Source organism: Grammomys surdaster, unplaced genomic scaffold, assembly GCF_004785775.1.
Source record: "Grammomys surdaster isolate TR1022 unplaced genomic scaffold, NIH_TR_1.0 949, whole genome shotgun sequence".
Lineage (NCBI taxonomy): Eukaryota > Metazoa > Chordata > Mammalia > Rodentia > Muridae > Grammomys > Grammomys surdaster.
The window spans coordinates 7,815-24,010 of record NW_021605368.1 but is presented as its reverse complement, the minus strand read 5'-3'; the positions used below and the strand labels follow the sequence as shown (position 1 = coordinate 24,010).

Sequence of the window (16,196 nt, the reverse complement as noted above, 5' to 3'; positions counted from 1 at the left end):
AAGAAAGAAAGAAAGAAAGAAAGAAAGAAAGAAAGAAAGAAAGAAAGGCAGAAAGAAGCAAATAAAGAAAGAAACAAAGAAAAGAAAGAAAGAAAGAAAGAAAGAAAGAAAGAAAGAAAGGAAGGAAGGAAGGAAGGAAGGAAGGAAGGAAGGAAGGAAGGAAGAAGAAACAAATAAAGAAAGAAACAAAGAAAGAAAAAAGAAAGAAAGGAAGGAAGGAAGAGGGAGGGAGGGAGGGAGGGAGGGAGGGAGTCAGAGGCAACCCTGCTTATACACTGAAGGCCTAAAATCAGCCATAGGCCTAAAATCAGCAATAACCCTGACATACATGCCTGCTAACACAAAGTCTTGGGTCTCTGTGGAAAAACAATTAAACAGATGCCTAGAAGCTATTGTAAACAAGCAGCTTTGATGGAAAATTACCAGGCTGAATAGTCGTAGACCTTGTCAATAGGTAACCTTGGTGGATAGCACCAACTTAGATAAGGAGAAGTGAATCATTGTCAGAGTCATAGTGACATGTCCCCTGAACCTTCATCCAGCTGATACTCTGATCTAGAAGATGTGTACACCCCTGAACACCCAGGCTCCTGCATCATCCCCTTCCCCACTCAATGCCTTTTTTGTGTATACAACCCTTGTGTGTAAAGGTAAAAATTATGTTTTGATCAGCCTATAGACAAGCTGTGAATCTTTACATCTTTGCTTGTTTTCCATCCGCTCTCTTTCAGGTGACCTGTCCAGACCCCTGTTTAATGCCCTACTGGACAAGGACAGAGAGAAAGGTAGGAAGGAAGGAAGGAAGGAAGGAAGGAAGGAAGGAAGGGAGGGAGGGAGGGAGGGAGGGAGGGAGGGAGGGAGGGAGGGAGGTGGAAAGAAAAGTACAGAATACCCAAGATACGATCTACAGAACTAAAAAAAGGTCAACAAGCTGAAGGGCCCAAATGAGGACTCCTCAGTCCCACTTGGGAGAGAGAAGAAAGCAATCACTTAATCTAGCCTAAGATTTAGATTCCTGCCTAAATTACTTCTTTGTTATAGCCTCATGTCAGATTCCTGCCTGAAGCAAAATTTCATATCCTTGGCAAATGTCATATTCCAGCCAAGCAGCCCTTTTACTTGTCTTTGGCCATTGTCAGATTCTTGCCAAGCAGTCTCAAAAGCAGATACTGCAGATAAAATTGCCCATGTCCTGACGTCAGTATTTTTATTATGGTCAAGCTTCAAGAATGACATATATAGCTTGATCATGCTAGCCCTTTTTGTCCTGGGAACACATTTATTCCTGCCCAATGTGTTAAAGCTTGTCTTTAACAACATCAACATGTTGGCAGTCAAAGGACATAGCTTGGAACTGAAAATGGACCCCCAGACAGAGTTATTAAATTAAAAGACTGGAAAACCAAGGACAGGTAAGATTCTGCACAGAGCCTTACCAACCTAAGAAGAAGTACGTTACTTTTGATAATGCATATTCCATGACGGGTAAAGAAGGCAATCTTTCCAGAATGACCTAAGAAAGGCTCAGTCCTGTTTATAAAATAAAATAAAAAATGGGGAGAGGCAGAGAGCTTTTGGGGGGGGGATGCTAGGCAAGAATCTAAATATTAGGCTAGAACAAAGAAGTAGGCTTCAGACATGAAAATGACTTTGGGCTAGGACAGGGAAGTAGGCTCCGATATTTTGGTCATCCTAATAAGCCCATAGAAACAGTGATCATGGGACTGTTCAAGGAATTATGTTTATTGTCTTGCCTGTTTTTGACTATTTTTGTTTATTGTCTTGCTTGTTCCTTGAATATTTACATCTATTTTATTACTAGTTCCTCAACCTAAAACTGACCTTAATACTTGCAGGTAGTAAAAATGGTATGAAAGCAAAAAAGAGAAGAGGGATGAGATAGGGGGTTTCTAGGGAAGGGAAATGGAGAAGGGGGATGAAATCTGAAATGGAAATAAATAAAATATCCAGTAAAATAGAAAAAGCAAATAGAAAAGAATCTAAATGTTAGGCTAGAACAAAGAAGTAGGCTTCAGACATGAAAATGACTTTAGACTAGGACAGGGAATTAGGCTCAGATATTTTGGTCATTCTAATAAGCCCTGTTTTCCTAAATAATAGAAAAACAGAAAAGGTCCACTGTTTAGGGTGTCTATCCTAAAAAGTGAACCTACTACTATCCGTCTGCTAAATAGACATAGAATTTAATTTAATCCTATTGACTTATACTCATAGATTAGTTTCTGTTTAAACTCTTCTCAAAAAAGTTAATTTTTGCAGTAGATGGTGAATACAGAGGCCTACAACTGGTCAAGGTGAAAAAATTAAGAGGCTACAGAATGTTCAGCCCTATATGGGACATCTATATCACAACCCTATTCCCAGGGCTCTGGAGTCAATGAGGAAAAAAACGGGGAAAGGTTATAAGCCAGGTAATGAACGACTACAAAGAAACACTAAATTTTTTTTATATTGACATATAACATCCTCCCTTTGATGTGTCAAAGCAGAAATTAACACTTTACACACATAAAGAAAGGAACCAAACCTGACCTTCAACCCCAGATATCTGGTGCAAAACTCCATGGAAAGATTCTTCTTCTATAGATTCATCTGTCAAGTTGACAACATGTGTTCTACCATCCTTATGAAGAATGTATAGCCAGTTTGTGTTGATCATTCTGGTCAGATATACTGACAAGGCACAGGCAGAAGTAACATGAGTTTAAGGCAAGCCTAAACTATGCACTTGGAACTGGAGATGTGTCATAAACTGCTTACCTAGTACACACGCAGTCCTTGGTTCAATCCCCAACACCACATGAACCAGATTCGGTGGCACATGCCTATTGTCCCAACACTTGGGAACTGTAGGCAAGAGGTTCAAATGTAAGCAGAAATTCAATCCACTACATAGCAAGTTCAAGGCTGGACTGAGACAAAAGAGACACTGTCTCAAACAAATGCAACATAGAAACGATTTCATAAGAACATGCCAGTGGAGATAATTGCACCATCCATACAGTCTGTTTAATTTACCATTCAGGTGCTTCTGAGCCTTGGCCTTGACCTACTGCAAACATCTCTAATGCTTCCAGTGCTCTGGAGCCACTGGGCCAGATCATGAGTCTTGAAAACAGAACATCATAGAATGACAGTGCTGGGTTGTTTTAAAGATTTATTTTATGTGCATGAGTCATCTGTCTGCATGTACACGTGCATCCCAGAAAAGGGCATCAACCCTCATGTGGTTGCTGAGAATTGAACTCAAACCTCTGGAAAAGCAGCAAGAGCTCTTAATCACTGAGCCATCTCTCCAGCCAATGTTGTTTTATTTTAATTGCATTCATTACTGTGTGTGTCTATGTGTGTCTGTCTGCTTGTGGGTGAGAGGGCATTTCTCTCTCTCTCTCTCTCTCTCTCTCTCTCTCTCTCTCTCTCTCTCTCTCTGTGTGTGTGTGTGTGTGTGTGTGTGTGTGTGTCTATCTATGTCAGTGTGCATATCTGCATGTATGTGTGTGTTTATCTGTGTCAGTGTGTATACCTGCATGAGTGTGTATGTGTGTTTGTGTGTATTAGCATGAATGTCATGGTATGAAAGTCAGAGAACAACTTCCAGGAGTCAGTTTTTACTTCTTCCACCCTGTGGGTCTCATTAATATAGAATTCAGACCACATGACTTGGTAGCAAGCATTTAACTCACTGAAACATGTGATTCTATTTTTAAGTAAAAACACTCAATGACATAGTCTTACCCTCCAAACTAGCAGTTCACAACTGTTGGCTTCTTGCTGGCAGGTCCAGGCAAGAGGAGAGAGGTCCCAGTCCAGTGGGATCTCTCTCTGGGGTTGAGAAGCATGGTGAGTTTCTGAGGTCCAAAAGAAGCACACCAGGCTTGGAGTCTTGTTGAAGCAGGAACTCAATTTTATTATAACAACCACTAGGTTATATAAACTTGGACCATAAGGAGCAGGAGTTTTGGTGGGGTGAGATGATATAGAGTAACAAAGTGGATGGAGGGACTGACACAGCCAATTGCAAAGCTCTACATCAGCAACATCAGAGCAGAGGCAGGGCCAAACAGGTCCTGTTGAGTCACCCTGGTAAGGAAGTGACTAAGCAATGCTTAAACTCTCCAACAAGGTCATAGAATCTCAAGCGAGTCTAGTCCACAAAGCCCAAACCAGGTCTGAAATGGAGCCCAATACTCATCAGGTGGGTTGTGACCCCCTTCACGTGGGATTGTATTTTTAAGTAAAAACACCCAATGACACACTCCTATCCTCTAGAATAGCAGTTCTCAACTGTCGGCTACTTGTTAGCAGCTCCAGGCAAGAGGAGAGATGTTGCCTAAGACCATCAGAAACTGTTGGAATTCAGGAATTGCCACACAAAGCATACAAACACAGAACTCAGTTAATCCAAAAATGTTTATTCGATGCACATCCAAGACCAATCCAACAGGATCATAGAAAACTTGGGAGAAAAACTGTGATGCCAGTCTATACTTAGGGCAGGCTTGTTACAGGAAAAAACAAGTTTAGAAGTTCAGGAGCTAAGGGTGGAGCATTACTATATTTTGGTTAACTAGACAAAGAATTATCACCTGACTTTTAAGGTGATTGGTCCTTGTGAAGTGAGAGATGGTGGGTAGGTGGTGAACAGAGAAGTTTCAGAACATTGAGATAACAGGGCATAGGTAATACATTTACGACCTTTTAAGAGAGTTTTCCAGTGTCAGCTATGGATAATTACTTCTGGGAATTGGAGTCTGAGAACTTGAATTTAAGTCACCTTCTGAGCAAGGTGGAGGCTGAATACAAAATGACTGCAGGTATGCTAAAAGGATCAAAGGACAACAGAAACATCAGATATTTACCTTACTATTCTTAACAATAGCAAGACTGAAGTTATTAAGTAGCAACAAAAATATTTTTATAATCAGAGGTCATCACAGCATGAAGAACTGTATTAAAGAGTCAAAGTACTATGAAGGTTGAGAACCACTACTCTAAAACATTTCTATTAACTTTCTTTTTTGAGTATCGTATATGAACTAGCAAAATCTGGTGTTTAATACCCAGTAATGTCTCAAAATAATGTCTGAACTGGCTCCATCTGAAAAAACCCACTGTGTAGTAATCATGTCTGACAAAGTCTGTTCCATAACTGCTCCTTTTAGTTTTAAAACCTCTTTATTATAGAAGGGATTATTGAAGAACTAGAAGGAGTGTTTTTTTTTTTTAATGACAGCTTGTTGTAGTGCATACACTTTTGATCCCAGCATTCAGAAAGCAGAGGCAGGCAGATTTCTAATTAGTTGGAGACCAGCCTGGTCTACATAATGAGTTCCAGGACCAACAAGGCTACCTAGAGAGACCCTGTTGCAAAGAAAAATGAAAAAAATAGAAAAAAAAACACTTGAAAACTGTGGCCAGCAAAATGGCTCAGTAGACATGATGACTACTCTTATCTGTCAACTTCACCCCATCTAGAATTAACTGAAACAAAAAATATCTGGACACTGACATACTGTATTTTAGCTTAGATCACCTGAAGTGGGAAGACCTATTTCTGATCTGGATCTTCGATGTGGGAAGACACACCTTTAATCTGGGTCAAATCTTCAGAGACTACCTATTTTCCTCTATCACTCTCCTTCACCCTCTCCATCACCCTCTCCATCACCCTCTCCATCTCCATCTCCCTCTTTATTTCCCTCTCCCTCTCTCTGTGCCCTCCCCTCTATTTCTCTCTCTCCTTGTCTACTTGGTCTCCATCTCACTAGCAAGTCCATTCCTTCACTAGTATTAGAGCTTAATTCTTCCAGATTTCAGCATATACTGAAGACCAGCTGAGACATCCAGCATCATGGTCTGAACAACTACTGGATACTTGGACCTTCTCTTCATATGGAGCCATTGATGGATCAGCTGGGCCACAGACTGTAAGCCATTCCATACCCCTTTAACACACTTATATTTATTTTGTGGAATCAGAGAATATGGCACAGCATATGAAAGACAGGTGACAATTTCCTGTTGTCCTGTGTGATCCTTAAAATCACACTCAGGTTAGAGGGTGAGTCTTTTAGCTTCACCTCAGTAACTTTTATCCACTGAGCCACCTCACTGTACTGTGGTGCTACTATGGGAGGAAAATGTAAGATATCTTGTCTAAAGACAGATTCTTGGCTAAGACTCCAAATGAACACCCCAATTTTTAGGATCCTATTTCTTTGACCTGGAAGGGGCCTCATGAAGACCTCATAAGCTTTGTAGATTGGGAGCTACACTAGCTGTTCCACCTCAGAATCTTGGTGGTAAAGAACAGCTTGTCATCTTCAATGAACATGAACTGTTAAGTGTTCTTCTCTCATGATGTGGTCTGTTCTTCAGACAAGGTGTCCAACTGAGTCAGTAGATGAACTGCTCCCTACTGTTACAGCTGCCTGAGCTGCTGAAAGATTTGGAAGACCCTCTCCCAGCACTAGGAAACCTGCTGTTCAGAACAGAGGGGGCAAGATGTCCCTAGAATCCTTCTTCAGAGCCTCTGACTTTTGCCTGGACGCCATCTCCCAGTCTCAGTGGAAGACACTGTCACACTTTGTGGAGGGTCTGGTTCCCTATAGGCCAGCACTGAGTTGGATTTCAGGCAACTAATCATTAAATGAACTCTTTCTCCACACAAATAAAATAGAAAATTAAATATATTGGAATGCACTCACTATGTTAATAGTAAACAAAAAATGAAGGTAAATCCAGGCTTTCTGAACAGACTATCTGGAAAAAAATGATTTCAAACATTTCTACCCACTCTGGGGAAAAGACGGACAGACAGACAGACAGACAGACGGAAAGGGAACAATAAAGAAAATGCAAGACATTGTTTAAAAATCTTGTATAGAACTGAACAAACAGTCATCATATGTGAGTGTGCCAGTGAAGAACTTCTTCCCAGGTGGCATGCAATACTTTTCTGATATATCACAGTTAAAACATATCATCCTACCAATTATAAACAGCTAATTCTAGACACTACTTTCTGAAGCTTTTCATTACTAGTCAGCCTTCAACACAAACAGTCTCAATGCCTTTCAATTTGTCTCAAGACTTCTCTTCAAAATTCTAGGGAACACTTGATTTTCATGCCTTCAGGTTGGACAACAGTGATGACCTAAAGCTTGTAAGTTAGCTAGAGGACCACTGAGGATGCCCTCAGGCTCACACATACTACACTCCTGAAAATATCTAGCACCATGAATACTATTCTCAATGCAAATTAAGGGACTAGCTTATCCAGAATCCAGTGTGTGACAGGGATAGACTTAAAAACATTCACTGCAGTTTTCCTCAAAGAAAACAAATTCCCTTTCTTATAGGTCTTTCTGGCAGTGGTTTTCAATCACTGTGGCTGCCAATTCCTTGCTTGGCACTGCTGACAATCTCACAGACTATGAAAATTGAGCACTGAAGGCATTCAATCTGCCAGTACTTATCCAGGTGAGATAATGTTAAGCAATTGCTGCTGTACTTTCTCCCTACTTTGTTGTTTACCAAAATTGCTATTGCTTCTGCTTTGCACGGCCTTCAACTTGGGGCTTTCACTTTTTTGATGGCTTGACTATTAAAAAACAATTTGTACAGTAGCAAAAGTTACAAGGATTTTCAAAAGATAACTAACTAGAATTTAAAAGGCCCAGCAGAGGCTCCTTGTGGGATCTGGTTCCAGATCTGCCATTCCTCTCACAATAGAGACCAAGAAGCTGAGTGGTAGCTTTCAAGTGGTGCTACTGCCTGAGTAATCCTGACTCTCCTGAGTGTGCCCTGCACAGAAACATTCAGACAGCAAGAGAATCCTGACCCCACAATAGAGAGTTCACCACTAAAGGCCTTAAAACTGCTTTTTGCAGGACTAGTTTCAATTGCATACAGAAGCAAAGTGGTATAATCTCTAAGGCTGCTATGACAACTCAGAAGAAATCTTCTGATTATGAAGCCAATTTACACATGTGAGTACAAAAGTTTCAAGACTGCTCCTTTGGGCAGACAGCACAGACCTTCAAACCCCGAGTCTAAGGTCAAGGGAACACAACAATTTCACTCAGACTCCTGAAGGATCTTCTTGGACAGTAACATTAGCCTAACTTAGTCTAACAAGAAGCCTACAGAACTCCAAATAGACTAGACCAGAAAAGAAATTCCTCCCATCACATAATAATCAAAACATCAAGTGTGCAAAACAAAGAAAGAATACTAAAACAGTAAGGGAAAAGGTAAAGTAACATATAAAGGCAGACCTATCAGAATTACACCAGACTTCTCACCAGAGACTATAAAATGCAGAAGATCCTGGACTGATATCATACAGACCCTAAGAGAACACAAATGCCAGCCTAGACTATTATACCCAGCAAAATTCTCAATCACTATAGATGGAAAAACCAAGATACTACATGACATAACCTAATTTACACAATATCTTCCCACAAATCTAGCACTTCAAAGGACAATTGATGGAAAACTCCAACGCAAACAGGGAAATTACAACTTAGAGAAAGCAAGAAAGTAATCTTCAAAAACACGCAAAGGATGATAACTACAGAAACATAATTGCAGTTCTAATAACAAAAATAACAGGAAGTAACAATCATTTTTCATTAATATCTCTTAATGTCAATGGACTCAACTCCCCAATAAAAATACATAGACTAACAAACTGGATATATAAACAGGACTCAGAATTTGCTGCACACAGGAAATGCACCTCAGTGACAAAGACAACATTACCTCAGAGTAAAAGGATGGAAAACAATTTCCAAGCAAATGGTCCCAAGAAACAAGCTGGAGTAGCCATTCTAATATCAAAAAAATCAACTTTCAACCAAAAATAATAAAAAAGATAAGGAAGGACACTTCGTACTTATCAAAGGGAAAAAATCTACCAAGATGAACTCTCAATTCTCAACATCTATGTTCCAAATGCAAGGGCACTCACATATATAAAACAAACTTTATTAAAGCTCAATGGACACATGGCACCTCACACAATAATCATGGGAGACTTCAACATCCCACTCTCAGCAATGGACAGATATTGGAAACAGAAACTAAACAGAGACACAGTGAAATTAACAGAAGTTATGAACCAAATGGACTTAACAGATATATCTAGAACATTTCATCCTAAAACAAAAGAATATACCTTTTTCTAAGTACCTCATGGTACATTCTCCAAAATAGACCATATAATTGGTCACAAAACAGGCCTGAACAGATACATAAAGATTGAAATAATCCCTTGCATCCTATCAGATCACCACAAACTAAGGCTTGTCTTTAATAATAACAAAAACAACGGAAAGCACACATACATGTGGAAACTGAGCAATTCTCAATTCAATGATGACTTGGTCAAGGAAGGAAATAAAGAAAAAAATTAAGGACTTTTTAGAATTTAATGAAGTTGAGGAGACAACATACCAAAACTTGTGGGACTCCATGAAAGCAATGCTAAGAGGAAAACTCATAGCTCTAAGTGCCTACAAAAAGAAACTGAAGAGAGCACACACTAACAACTTGACAGCACACTTGAAAGCTCTAGAACAAAAAGAAGCAAATGCTCCCAAGTGGAGTAGACAGCAGAAAGTAATCAAACTCGAGGCTGAAATCAACCAAGTATAAATAAAAAGAACTATCCAAAGTATCAACAAAACCAGGAGCTGGTTCCTTGAGAAAATGAACAAGATAGGTAAACCCTTAGCCAGAGTAACCAGAGGGCAGACAGACAGTATCCAAATTAATAAAATCAGAACTGAAAAGGGAGACATAACAACAAAAACTGAGGATATTCAAAAAATCATCAGATCCTACTACAAAAGCCTATACTAAACAAAACTGAAAAACCTGGATGAAATGGAAAATTTTCTAGACAGATATCAGGTACCAAAGTTAAATCAGGAGCAGACAAACCATCTAAACAGTCCCATAATGCCTTAAGAACTAGCAGCAGTCATTAACATTCTTCCTACTAAAAAAAAAAAAAAAAAAAAAAAGCCTGGGACCAGATGGTTTTAGTAGACAGTTCTATCAGACCTAATACCAACTCTTTTCAAACTATCCCTCAAAATAGAAACAGAAGGAACATTATCAAATTTGTTCTATGAAGCCACAATTATGTTCATACCTAAACCACACAAAGATACAACAAAGAAAGAAAACTCCCTCGTGAATGTCGATGCAAAAATACTCAATAAAATTCTTGCAAATGGAATCCAAAAACACATCAAAACCATCATCCATCATGATCACATAGGCTTTATCTCAGAAATGCAGGGATGATTCAATATTTGAAAATCCATCAATGTGATCCAATATATAAACAAACTCAAAGGAAAAAAAAACACCTGATCATCTCACTAGAGGCTGAGAAAGCCTTTAATAAAATTCAACATCGCAACATGGTAAAAGTCTTGCAAAGATCAGGAATTCAAGGCCCATAACTAAACATAGTAAAAGCAATATACAGCAAACCAGTAGACAACATCAAACTAAATGGAGAGAAAACTGAAGCAATCCCACTAAAATCAGGGACTAGATAAGGCTGCCCACTCTCTTGCTACCTTTTCAATATAGTACTGGAAGTCCTAGCCAGAGCATTTAGACAAAAAAAGGAAGTCAAAGGGATAGAAATAGGAAAGGAGATATATCCGACAGGGTAGCGTAAGCTGGCGATGGTCTCGTGTTGCCCATGGGCTGCAGATGATCAAAGTTTCTAGTACCTCTACCAGAATGAGCGTCTTTGATCTTTTCCGAGGCTTTTTCGGCTTTCCTGGACCTCGGAGCCACAGAGATCCTTTTTTTGGAGGGATGACTCGAGATGACGACGATGATGACGACGAAGAGGAGGAAGACAGGGGCGCATGGGATTGAGAGAGCTATTCGTTTGATGGTTCTCAGCCTCCAGAGGAATTCGATTTCAGCTTCAGCCCCAGAGGAGGGATGCGATTCCACGGCAACTTTGGCTTTGATGATCAAGTACGAGATTTTAATAGCATCTTCAGCGAGATGGGGGCCTGGACCTTGCCGTCCCACTCTCCTGAACTTCAGGTCCTGAGTCAGAAACACCTGGTGAGAGACTGCGGGAGAGGCAGACACTACGAGACTCAATGCTCAAGTACCCAGATAGTCACCAGCCCAGGATCTTTGAGGGGGTCTTGGAGAGTCATACAAAACCTGAATCTCCCAAACCAGCTCCAGATTGGGGGTCCCAGGGACCTTTTCATATGTTGGATGATACATGGCCTGTGAGTCCCCATTCTAGAGCCAAAGAAGATAAAGATCTTGACTCCCAGGTTTCCCAGAAAGGTCTGGGTCCACTTCTTCAACCCCAGCCCAAATCGTATTTCAAAAGCATTTCTGTGACCAAGATCACTAAGCCAGATGGGACAGTGGAGGAACACCGCACTGTGGTAGACAGTGAGGGCCAGAGGGAGACCACAGTGACCCATCAAGAAGCCCATGACAGTTCCAGAAGTGATCCAGCCTCTCAGACATCCCTAGCTCTGGCTCCCTTTTACATCCTGGATTTGCTCCTAGGATGCTGGTTTCGGTCCCGATAGCTTCCTTAAACTTCAGAAGCCTTCAGGTCTTTCCCATTCCCTTCCTGTTGCCCATTGTCTGCATCCTGAGGTCTTAATATGTGAAACAATTGAGCTTATGCCAGTCTGTCATTCATCCCAACTGACCAATAAAGCCTTTATTTATGCTAAAAAAAAAAAGAAAGAAAGAAATAGGAAAGGAAGAAGTTAAACTTTCACTATTTGCAGATGATATGATAGTATACTTAAGTGATACCAAAATTTCCACTAGAGAAATCCTAAACCTGAAAAACAACTTTAGCAAAGTAGCCAGATATAAAATCAACTCAAACAAAACAGTAGCCTTCCTCTATTCGAAGAATAAACAAGTTGAGAAAGAAATTAGGGAAATGACACCCTTCACAATAGTCACAAATAATATAAAATACCTTTGTGTGAATCTAACCAAGCAAGTGAAAGACCTGCATGACAGGAACTTCAAGTCTCTGAAGAAAGAAATCGAAGATCTCAGAAGATGCAAAAATCTCCCACTGTCATGGATTGGCAGAATTCGTATAGTAAAAATAGCCATCTTTCGAAAAGTAATCTACAGATTCAATGCAATCCCCATCAAAATTCCAAATCAATTCTTCATAGAGATAGAAAGAGCAATTTGCAAATTCATTTGGAATGACAAAAGCCCAGGATAGAGAGAATTATACTCAACAATAAAAGAACATCTGAGGGAATCGCCATCCCTGACCTCCAGTCGTATTACAGAGCAATAGTTATAAAAACTGCATTGTATTGGTACAGAGACAGACAGGAAGGTCAATGGAATAGAATTAAAGACCCAGAAATGAACCCACACGCCCTTGGTTACTTGATCTTTGACAAAGGATCTAAAAGCTTCCAGTGGAAAAAAAGGACAGCATTTTCAACAAATGGTGCTGTTTCAACAAGAGATCAGCATGTAGAAGAATGCAAATCAATCCATTTTTATCTCCTTGTACAAAGCTCAAGTCCAAGTGGATAGAGGACCACCACATAAAACCAGATACACTGAAACTATTAGTAGAGAAGGTGGAGAAAACCCTCGAATACCTGGCCACAGGGGGAATGTTCCTGAATGGAACACCAATGGTTTATGCTCTAAGATCAAGAATTGACAAATGAAACCTCATAATTGCAAAGCCTCTGTAAGACAAAGGACACTGTCAATAGGACAAAACAGCAACCAATAGATTGGGAAAAGATCTTTACCAATTCTACATCCAATAGAGCGCTAATATCCAAAATATACAAATACTCAAGAAATTAGACTCCAGACAAACAAATAACCCTATTAAAAATGGGGTACAGAGCTAAACCAAGGATTCTCAACTGAGGGAACTTGAATGGCTGAGAAGCACCTAAAGAATTGTTCAATATCTTTAGTCTTCAGAAAAACGGAAATCAAAACAACCCTGAGGTTCCACCTCACACCAGTCAGAATGGCTAAGATCAAAAACTCAGGTGATAGCAGATGCTGAGGAGGATGTGGAGAAAAAGGAACACTTCTCCATTGTTGGTGGGATGCAAGCTGGTACAACCTCTCTGGAACTCAGTCTGGCAGTTCCTCAGGAAATTGGACATAGCATTACCTGAGGACCCAGCTATACCACTCCTGGGCATATGTATACCCAGAAGATGCTCCAACAAATAGCAAGGACACATGCTCCACTATGTTCATAGCAGCCTTATTTATAATAGCCAGAAGCTGGAAAGAACCCAGATGTCTTTCAACAGAGGAATGGATACAAAAAATGTGGTACATTTACACAATGGAGCATTTACTCAGTTATTAAAAAGAATGAATTTGAGAAATTCTGAGGTAAATGGATGGAACTAGAAAATATCATCCTGAGTGAGGTAATCCAATCACAAAAGAACACACATGGGATAGATTCCCTGATAATTGGATATTAGCCAAAAAGCTGGCAATACCCAAGATGCAACTCACAGACCACGTGAATCACATGAAAAAGGAAGACCAAAGTGTGGGTGCTTTGGTCCTTCTTAGATGGAATAACAAAATACGAATGGAATCAAATATGAATACAAAGTGTGGGACAGAAACTGAAGGAGGGATCATCTGGAGACTGTTTTACCTTGGTACCCATCTCATATGCAGTCACCAAAGGTAGATGCTGATATGGATGTCAGGAAGTGCATGCTGACAGGAGCCTGATATAGCTGTGTCCTTAGAGGTCTGCCAGAGTCTGACTGCTAACCACTGAACTGATCAAGGGGTTCCCAGTGGAGGTGTTAGAGAGAAGGGGTTGAAGGAGCTGAAAGTGTTTGCAGCCCCATGGGGAGGGCAACAATACCAAACAATCAGAGCTCCCAATATCTAAACGATCACCCTGGGAGCACATAGGGTGGGACTCATTATTCCAAATGTATATGTTTGGAGGATGGCCTTGTTGGGTATAGACAGGAGAGGAGATCCTTGGTCCCATGAAGGCTGGACCCCTAGAATGTGGGAATTCATGGATGGGGAGGAGGTAGTGAGGGTGGGGGGGGAACATCCTCACAGAAGTAGGAGGAGTGGGGATTGGATAGGGGTTCTTGTGTGGTGGAGAAATGGGGAAAGGGGGTCACATCTAACATGTAAATAAAATGTCCAATAAACAAAAAGAAGGCCTGTGCTTCAAACAAACAAACAAACAAAAGAAATGAAAATGAACATTTAAAAGAAATTTTATCTGAGACACAAATATTTCAAGTCTTCTAAATACAAATTTTAAGTGCAACAACATCATAAAACAGCATAAAAATATTTACAAAATGTTCTTGTGTTGTAGGACATATCATCATGCTCAGCCATCAGGAGGCAGAGGCTAGCCTGGTCTACATAGTGAGTTCCATAAAAAAGATAGGTCTATCTACAGAGACCCTGTCTCAAAATACAAAGCAAAATGAAACAAAATACAACTGAAAGAAAACTTTTCAAAGTGTCAAAATAAAAAACAATCTTTGACAAAAATCTATCATCTATTTATCTATTATCTATCTACCTATCTATCTATTTATGTTTGTGTGTGTAGGTACACGTTATGATCAAGTGCACAGTGTATGTGTGTGTGTGTGTGTGTGTGTGTGTGTGTGTTTATGATGGCACGAATGTGGAGATTAACAAGTCCAGTTTTTATATTACAAGCTTCAAAGTATTATAATTTCAATGGACAATAATTATGAAAAGCGTTGAAGTGGTGTGGATGTGTATTTTATTGGTCCAAAATATTAAAATCTATAACTTAAAAATGTACAACATGTAAAAATACTAATTGAGACCATACAAAGGTATCAAGAGCCACAGAAAGTCCAACATTTCACAAAAATCTCTAGATTTGTTCATGGGAGCATCGTGGCATAATATTGCTCACCAACGGTTCTTTGAAAACAAGTAGGGAAGAAATATACTGTGAAATAATTTTAATAGTGTTCATCAGTAAAAATGGACAGAGAGTGGGGTAAAATGATGCTAAGATCATGATAATTACTCCCAAACTTGGCATTCTTTCACGTGTACAAAAGCTGTCATAAATGGTGGAAAAGTTGTTCAACAAATAAAAGAACACAAAGCAGTTCACAAGCAACAGGATTGTGTGCATAGCTTTGTGTTCAGGAGACCTCTGGGAGGAGAGGCTTTGGTTGCGGAGATACTGGGTTCTCTTGCGGTGCCTGTAGTAGAGGGTCACCATGTAGAGGCTGGTCCACATCATAATGGCCAGAAAGAGCAGGTCTCTTATTATGATAATGCTCAGAAATAATCCCAGATTGGAGTACCTGAGTGGACGACTTCCACAGTAACATGAGAATATCCATAATCAACATCTGTGTAGTTGCACATATATGACCATATTGATAAACCAGGAAAACAGGGAGTAAAACGTCCACATCGAGAGTTTAAGCTTAAGCCACGCCCACTTAGAATTACTGGGAGTGAGGGTGATGTCTTGGAATGTGCTTAGAATAGAAGTGGTAGAGATGGACATAGCCCGGGTGACTCTGTAGATATATGCAACAGCCTTACAGCCAGCATCATCCAGAAAACTGGGTACTCCAAAGGATGACGTGATATATGGTATCAATGCGAATAAGACTGTCAACATATTGACTATCATCAGGTGCGTGAAAATGGTATCTATAGGTCTGCTAATGCGAGCTTTGATCAAGAATTTGTACACGTACAGCATGAAGAGCAATGAGTTCCCTGTGACACCCACACAGGGCTGGGATATGAAGAAAACTCCCGGGAGGGTGTTGCTTGGAAATGTCATCTCAGCCAGGCATTGGAAACATCATCTCAGTCAGGCCTTCAGTCAAAATGAAAGTATTGAAGCAGGCAGACTCAAAGCAAAAATCTTCTGAATGCTGTTATATTAAGAAGCAGAATGCTAATGACCTTAAAGACAAATTTGCATATTATAAAGAGACTTTATTCAGTAGATCACAGTGAATAATTTTTAAAGAATTATTTTTATCTTTTATGTATATGAGTACACTGTAGCTATCTTCAGACACACCAGAAAAGGGCATCCAATCTCACAGCAGATGGTTGTGAGCAACTAA

General features: G+C 39.9%; 2 pseudogenes; one reads left to right on the top strand and one right to left on the bottom strand.

Annotated features, from left to right (window-relative positions):
• The first annotated feature begins 10,787 nt into the window (after positions 1-10,787).
• Positions 10,788-11,621, top strand: LOC114634390 (annotated as a pseudogene).
• A 3,344-nt stretch (positions 11,622-14,965) lies between these two features.
• Positions 14,966-15,904, bottom strand: LOC114634373 (annotated as a pseudogene).
• Positions 15,905-16,196: the final 292 nt, after the last annotated feature.